This window comes from Macrotis lagotis, chromosome X (assembly GCF_037893015.1).
Source record: "Macrotis lagotis isolate mMagLag1 chromosome X, bilby.v1.9.chrom.fasta, whole genome shotgun sequence".
In the NCBI taxonomy this organism is placed as follows: Eukaryota; Metazoa; Chordata; class Mammalia; order Peramelemorphia; family Peramelidae; genus Macrotis; species Macrotis lagotis.
This window is the reverse complement of record NC_133666.1, coordinates 35,345,831-35,354,742: the sequence shown is the minus strand read 5'-3', so window position 1 is coordinate 35,354,742 and position 8,912 is coordinate 35,345,831. Positions and strand designations below refer to the sequence as shown.

Below are 8,912 nucleotides of genomic sequence, written 5' to 3'. Positions count from 1 at the left end.
AAGGAGAAAGGATGAAGGCAGGTGCAGGAGGCAAGATGCTGTTTCCTCAGAGAAGGCCTTAGGTAAGTAGCTACAAGAGTTTCACATGGCAATCAACCGCGGGCAAGGGTCAAGCTCCTCTTTGTGCTCAGACAAAGACTAATTGCCCCTCCATCACTGGAGAATCTGGGGGGCATTAATACACAAGAGAACCTAGTAAAACATGTGGCTCCAGCCTCCCGACAACAACAGCAGCAGTGATGGTGGCCAAGTTGAGGCCTCCAGGAACCAAGAGGTTGTCAGCCCCTCACCTGGGCCTCAGTGGGCCCCTTTCCACAGCAGCTTAATTGACCTAGCAGCCAATGCAGAACAAAATCAGTAAAAGGATAAGCTTAAGGAATGGTTGTGGATACATGATACCAATCCAAGCAGGTGAAACATGAACAACTAAAAACTTGTTGTGTTTGTTTGCTTTTTAAAGACCATAATGCTTCAGTTTGGACAACTTCTGAACTGGATTCATTGGTTCTTTTGGTTGTCAAGCTCAAATCACTACCCAGGTTGTATTAAGCAAAATAGGTTTTTATTTGTTTGTTTTAGTGGACAGACAAGATTTCCTTGGAATCATCAATTCCCAGGGAACAAACTCTACAACAATGTAAATTCTAACTGATCTGCAACTTTATGTAGTAAAGAATTGTCTCACTTAAGAATCTGGGGAAGTAAAATAAAATCACAAGACGAGCTAGAAGGAACCTTACCGAGCAAAGAGTTCTCGCTCTTTGTTTTATAGATACAGAAACCGAAACTTTGAGAGGTTAAATGATTTGTCCAGTCATGTAACCATTAAGTGTTAGAGGAAAGATTTGAAACCCAGGTCTTCCTAGCACCAAATCATGCCCTACATCTATGAAACCAAACTGAGAAATACAGTCATTCAAATTATACATGGACTAAAGAGGCAGCATGACATAACAGATAGAAGGACTGCCGGAAACAGGTCCAAATTTTATCTCTAATACAATCTGACAATGACAACAAGCAAGTCATTTAAACTTTCAGGACCTCGGGAAACTCTCTAAGAATATAAATTATAGGTAGGTTGTGACTCCATATCACTGAAGGAAATTTAACAGATTCCCCTCACCACTGGAACCACATGTCTAGAATTTCACCCTATCCTGTAACAAAAACAAATCCTACTTCCCCCCACCTTTTATTTCTTATTACAATCCCAATCCCAATAGCATTCACAGTCTCCAAAAAGCAGACTGTTCTTAGCCTTATAATGCAATTAGAGAAAAGTGAATAATGACAAAGTGGCCTTCCTTCTCCACACCTCAGGAAAAAATGTTTGATAGTCATCTGGGCAGTTCTGTATGAGAAAACCCAGAATTTCATAGAAAAACACAACAAATATGTATTCTTACAAAGGTACAGGTAGTGACTGGATAGATGCTGAGGTCACTTCCAACTCTAAGACTCTCTGAAACATATTGTTATTTTCATAAGCACATGCAAAACAGACATTGAAGTGGCAAGATTTTTTAAAAAGTTTTGGTAAAGCAACCATTTTCTTTGACTCATTTCTATTTATCCTATTAGACTTATTAAAGCTATTAATAATCAGATTCTATTTTTATTCTACCATTAGATAGAAGAGAGACTAATCCCCCTTTTAATATCTGTACCTTCTCCCTGAGATGATTTCCAGTTTCTCCTTTTTTGTATCTTATTTGTATCTAACCTAACCACTTGCATGTTGTCTACCCTATTATACTATAAGCTCAGTGAGAGCAGGGACTGTTTGTGCTGTTCTTTGTATCTATGCAATGGTGCAATTAATACTTGCTGAGAGATGCTATGACTTAAAGTCCACCAATAGAAATACCAATAAAATTGTAGTCCTTTAGCCCAAGGATATCAAAATTCTGCAAAATACCTAAAATTATCCTAGATGTACCCAAGGAGCCCCTAGAAAAGGAATTCAGCTATATTAAGGTAGCTCTGTATCAAAGGCTTTCTTCTAGGCCCACCTAAGTTCAGATTCACAATCCAGAAATAGCCCTGAGCTGGTTACAAGGTCAAAGGAAAGAATCAGAGACATACCAATCAGCAGTGCAGTGGTGCCTTTAAGAGGTACCCAAATGTTGGAGAATCTAAGGATTTTGATTAAGGTACACAACATTACAGACAGCCTAATCCAGAGGCAAGCAATTTTTTCTTCATTAGAAAAGTATAAGTGGCCTCAAAGAATCTCAAATTGGTCAAAGATCTTTATGAAAAGTGGATATTTCTTATACAGTAGGAACCCCTCCCCCCAAGTGGCACTTCTTATATGATAAAAATAAATGGAAGTGAGCAAGAAACCATTGCATTCTTTCACATTTAACAATTTTTTAACTAAAAAAAACCCTGCCCAGTTCAAGGACTTCTCCAGCATGTTCTGGTCGTGAACTAAAATTCCATAGCATCTATGAGTTGGAAGGGACAGCTATTCAGTCCAACCTGTAAACTCAGCAAAAATCTACTCTGCAAAATACCTGATAACAATGACTGGTTCATTCATTAAAGGCAGTTAGGTGGCACAGTGAATAAAGTAACTGGTCCTGGGAGCCCAGAGTGATTTGAATTCAGCATCAGACACTAGCTGTGTTGATCTTAGGCAAGTCACAATCTTTTTTTGCCTGTTTTCTCATCTGTGAAATGGGAATGATAACACTATCTACTTCTTGGTATGAGGTATAAAATGAATACAATATGAGTATAAAATGACTTAATATTTGTAAAACACTCTGCAAAACCTTAAAGAACAATATAAATGCTGGTTATTATTACTACTATTATCCAACTTTTACTTAAAAAACTTCAGTGAAGGGGCACCTACTATTCTTACTTCAAAGTCAACCTCTCCCACTACTTAAGTGTAAATGTTATTAAATCTTTCGTACAGCAAGCCTGTAGTTGTTTCTTTGCCACTTTCACCAGGTGGAGTTGCTCCCAGCTCTGCCCTTTGGAATCAAGCAGAACAAATCTGGATCTAGCACTACCATTTCAGACTTCAATTGATCTCACAAGCAAGTAACTGTCATTTAGAATCATTGACTTTTTTTTTCTTGAAGTCAAGAAAATACTGGTTCATAGTAGGCCTTTGGCATTGCAGTAGATCCATTTTATACTATGGAGGAATACTACTAGAGAAGTTTTGCATTAACTGCATAACTGTGGTCACAGAAAAGAAAAAGAAAAAAATTACATATTTTCTTGGAAAAAAATCAGAGCCAGTTTATTCAGCTCCAAGTTTATATTCATTCATTAAATGAGCTAATTATCCCATGTTGTCTATGTTGATACAGTAGCCAAAAAAAGGATAAAAGTTACAAAAGGGTATATTTTACCTATTTCCTTGCACTTCTCATTTCATTTTAAGTCTATTAGCATAGAAGTTGACTAGCTTTTTAAAATTATTCAATTTCACCCTTTAATCAGTCAACTTGAAGTTTCAAGGAAAAATTACAAGTTATTGATTCAAATTATAAGATGGCAGTCAAGTAATAAAAAGTCAAAAGAAAAGAACAGACGATTTTGCCATTGAAATCATTTATAGGGGCGGCTAGGTGGAGCAGGGGATAAAGCACCGGCCCTGGAGTCAGGAGTACCTGGGTTCAAATCCGGTCTCAAACACTTAATAATTACCCAGCTGTGTGGCCTTGGGCCAGTCACTTAACCCCATTTGCCTTGCAAAAACCTAAAAAAAATCATTTATAAAGCTATTGACAAGCATAAGAAAAAGTGCTCCAAGTCACTCATAATTAGAAAAATACAAATCGAAGTAACTCTGACTTTTCATTTCACACTCATTAGATTAGTAAATAAGACAAAATAAGGAAAATGATGGTTGGAGCAGCTTTGGGAAAGCAGGCAAACTGCTGTGACAGTCTGCTATTATAGAAAACATGTTGGGAATTTTGTTCAAATAGTTCCTTAAACTCTTTGACCCAATGATAGCACTTCTAGGCATATATCCCAAAGAGATCAAAGAAGCGAAAAAAGACCCACGTGTATAAAAATATTACAGTAGGTCTTTTGTAGTAACAAAGAACTAGAAAATAAGGGGATGCCCATCAATTAAGGAATTGCGGATATGACATAAGATATTCATATGATATATGAATGAAATGCATTCCTGCATTATAAGAATGGATGAAAATGACTTCAAAAGAACCTAGGAAGACTTAGGTGGACTGATACAGAGTGAAACCAGCAGCCAGGAGAACAATTTAAACAGTAACAACAATTTGGTAAAGACGACTTGAAAAACTTTAGAACTTTGACCATTGCAATGACTGACAGTGATTTCAGGGGAAATAATGAAGAATACTGACCATCTCTGTCCAGGGAGATGATAGGAATAAGAATGAAAAATAAGAAATGGATTTTTAAAATATGGCCAATGTGAGAATTTCTTTTGTTGACCTGTAGATATTTATTACAAGGAAAAAATCAAAATCCTTTAGGGTTTAAAGAAAATCCAAGTTTAACTTAAAAGTTCTATGTGGTATGATGGAAAGAATATTAGTCAGAAGGTGGATTTAAATACCAGCTCCTTAATTTACTAGCTGTGTGGCCTTAGACTCATTTATTCCCCTCTCTGGGGCACAGTTTCCTCATGTGTAAATTGAAAGTCGGACTAGATGCCCTCTAAGGTCCCTTGCAGTTCTAAAGGTCTAAGATTCTATTATTAGTAGCTCCAATTCAATAGTGATAAAAAATAAAAGACAGCTCCCAGGAAAGGCATCAGAAAAAAACAAAACAAAAAACAAAACTGGAGAGAGGTTGCTTTTTTTCTAAGTATATGCCACCAACCCAGTTAAAGGGAAAGCATTAGCCTGCAGGATTTACAAAAGAAAATCCATAATGACAGATGCCTATAGAACAAGTCTGCCCGTGAAGAGCTTTTTGTGGTTTTTCCTAGGCTAATAGCTTGATTTTACTAAATTTTCTCTCTCAGTCCCAAAAGATGCAGATTCTTGCATGCTCTCTTAGGAATGATGAGCTTATTGTCTTTGCAAGGACCACTATCATGTTGAACTGAAAACTGCTTGTTTCTTCTCCCACAGGATCCCTTCATTCTATTATCACAAGTGCTTTATGCATATCTTAGTTCCGATGGATTGTATATTTTCATGTGTATTTTTCAATTCCTGTTATTCCATCAAATAAAGGGGAAATCACTCATAATAAGAAAACAAATCCACATAAGTTTTCTTCTTTTTGAAATAGATCCATTCCAACTCGCTTTGGTTTGGAGTCCAATGAACTAGGAAAGTTTGCAAGGTAGTATCCGCTGTTTATTTACCTCTATTGTCTGCATGTTTCCCACACAAATATATTCTGTGTTTGAAATGTACAAAGCTGGGGCAGGCCTTCTCACGCTGTTGGGTCAGTAAAATATGGCTCACCACATCTCTCCAAGGGCTGGCTGACAAATAGGCTCTTGTTGTCTAACTTTCTCCCGGCTGAGGTTAATGATTAAGTGGTTCAGAAGGTTAATTCCTAGAGATAGTGTTGGCTTTGGATTGAACAGATGTTGGTGGTGCTTTAATGTGGTTATCAAACTCCACTGGCCTTCATTCTTGGCTCTCGGGAGCTCTGGCTATTGTTGGGTCCGGCATTCCAGTCCCACTCTATGGAGATCCAACAGAGCTGAACATACCAGAGCAGCACTCGGCCAGCGCAGGCTTCTCCTGAGGTCACAGTGGATATTGACAATCTACAGCAGCCCAGGCTGATCATGATGGACTTGAGCCTTAAAAGATCTGTAAATATTTGCAAATGCATAAAGATACAGAATACCTTTTGATGCTCTCCTGGAACAATCTAGAAAGCTACTCCCACTCATTATGGGTTCAAATCCTTCAATGGTCTCTATGGACTAGTGTTTTCTATGGCTCAATTCAAACCCTCATATCTTATTAGGCACATACATCTCCAAAGTGTCTGGAATAATTAATTGATGGCCATAATCACTAGTTCCCCACCCGTGAAAATGGGACAAATACTGTTTGGGAGTCAAACTATGCAGTGCGTCTGACAGTGGTTGGGGTCGGGTCATCTTTGTATAGAGTGATGAAATTCAGATGAATGGGATCAGGTATTCCCTAGGCAGTATGGTTCTCTCCAAGCAGAGAATCCTTTTCTTCTTTAGAAGTGCTGTCAAAACACATGCAGCTAAAATGGTGGCATCCAAATGACACTGGCAAAAACACTGTCTTTCCCAATTAAAATTCCCCTTTGGATTCTACAAGTCTTTATGGAGTGTTTCCTTAGGGCCTTGCCCTTTGCGAGGTACCAGGAAGAATTCAAAAGCAGCCAAAGATACTCTCTGTCCTTGAGGGCCATTATGGCCTTGATGGGAAGACAAGACTAGTGCACACACAAAAACAATCACAGAACAATACAAGGCAGAGTATAATTCAGTGACAATGTATGTGGTACATAGAACAAGAGTGATGGGAAATTAGAAAGCAAGACAGTGCTTCCTCATCCTGACAAGAGCCCACATCAGTACCTCTGAGTGTCCAGCAGTTTTTCATTTACAGAAGGTGAGAGGACTCAAAGAAGAAAGGGTAACTTTAGTAGAGATTGTTATCATCCGGTTTATCTTAAATTAGGATGAATAATAATTGCTTAATGAATAAATAAAATTGCCTAATTTTCTCTAATACTTTACGATTCACAAAGTGCTTTCCTCACAACATAAAGTAGGTAGTATACATAATACTGGCACCATTTTACAGATGTAGAAATACAGATAAATTGAATTATTAAAATGATTAAGAAATTAACTGAGCTCCTCCTATAGGTAGAACAATGTGTGAGGAGGGGAAGGGCTATAAAAAAGGGAAAAAAACCCTACAATCTCTTCCCACAAGAAGTTCCCAATTTAATAAAGAGACAGGAAAAAGACTCATGAAAGGGACATATAAATATCCAGAAATTTAAAAAACTCATGAAAATCAACAGAATGCCACTGACAAAGCCTAGGTCACTGGTGTCAAATGCAAACAGAAATAAGGGCCACTAAATCCTACATAAGGATCCCAGCACTGCTTATTGATTTAGAAAACTATGTATCACAATAATCAAACACAATTTTAATAGACTTATGATAGAAAATGCCATCCATATCCAGAGAAGGAACTGGGGCTTTTAAATGAAGACCAAAGCTTATTATCTTCAATTTTAAAAATTGTCTTATGTATTATGTCATGTTTTCTCTCTAATGTTTTCTTTCTTCCATTTGGATTCGATTCTTCTCTTTCAACATGATCCAGATGGATTTATGCTTAGCCTAGTTATAAATGTAGAGTCTATATCAGATTGCTTTCTGTTAGTGGGAGGAGGAAGGGAAGGAAGTAAGAAAACCGTAAAACTCAAAATCTTGGAAAAAAATGATTGGTAAAAATTGCTATTGCATGTAGTTGGAAAAACAAATAAAGAAAATATTTTAAAAAAGAAAACTACATATTAGCATCATCTATGTTCCATTTTAATTTCATTTATTTTCTTAAATATTTCTCAATTACATTTTAATCTGGTTCTGGCTATACTCTGGCCCATGAGGGCAAGATGTTTGACATTTCTGTCCTAGGACATTCCTTCTCTGTTTTGCTGGAGTGTAGTGGAAGAAACATTGAATTTAAAGCCAGAAACCTGAGGTTCAAATCTTGCCTCTAATACTTACAAGCTATGTGACCTGGGCAAGACACAAACTTTCAGTTATCTCTTCTTTAAAAGGCGATAATAATCCTTGTACCACCTATTTTTCTTGATTTGTTGTGAGAAAAGCATGTGACAAACTTTAAATCCTAATGCAAACAGTGGTAAGATATTTAACAGATACTAACATGTTCCCTCTTTCTATATACATTTCCTTTCTCCTACCTGAACTGAACTATAAGCTCTAGGAGAAAGGAGAGTCATGAGGCCCTATATTTTATACTGAGAATTTTAGCATAGGCTTAAGCACATAGAAGGTATCCAATTGTGTGTGTATATACATACATATATATATATATATATGAATATACAAACACATAGACATATCACTCTTTCAATATCTTAATAAATTGAGTCTCAATTTCTTCACATGTAAAATGGGAGCTCTAAAGTTTCTTCCCCAGTTCTACACCTGGATCTGTGCTCATACTTACTCCCCTCAATGCAGATTGCAACCCATCCATGATTTTTCATCCCGTATGATTTTTCTGGTCCCTATCTTTCCATAAATTCTTCACAGAGAATTTACATGATGCATTGGAAGCAATTCCCTGGGTTATAAAACAGGACAAGGGAGGACATTTTCTTCTTCTTGTATATTCAAATTCAAGCCAATTATCCTCCCCAAAGTCTTCAAAATAGAAGTCTGTTTCCTAAATCTGCACAATGTGACTGCCCATCTCTTCAGCCTTCCTCATCACTAAACACCCTTAAACCAAGTTCCTATTGGTCCATTAATTACTCCTTTGTTCAACAGTCCAGTTCAAGTCTGTTCTATCAGTTCTAAGCTATCTGCTATCCTGCTCTCTAATTATCTAGGTAGTTGGACCTATCTTTCATGATCCAGCTCCTCCATCAACCTGGCATGGTTGCATTCCCTGCAGTTGTTTTGTTCTCTCCTTTGATCTCCTAGAGAGCCCTACTTTATATCTTGCTCATTTGGCATTCAGAATATAATATTTGGTGCTGCTATTTTTCTTAATGTATATATAATCCTATTCCCCCAGTTAGACTGGGAACCCCTTGTGAACAGGGGTCATATCTCTTTTAACTTTTTGTATCACGGCCAGTACTCTAGCATAGCACCATATATGTAGTAGTTATTCAAAAGATTATTTTTTTCAAAAAATTATTTATTTAAAGCAATGGGG

The 8,912-nt window shown here is 37.1% G+C and overlaps 1 pseudogene; it reads left to right on the top strand.

Annotated features, from left to right (window-relative positions):
* The first annotated feature begins 202 nt into the window (after window positions 1–202).
* The window catches only part of LOC141498629 (lysosomal cholesterol signaling protein pseudogene), a 50,537-nt pseudogene continuing 41,827 nt past the window's right edge, over window positions 203–8,912 (top strand).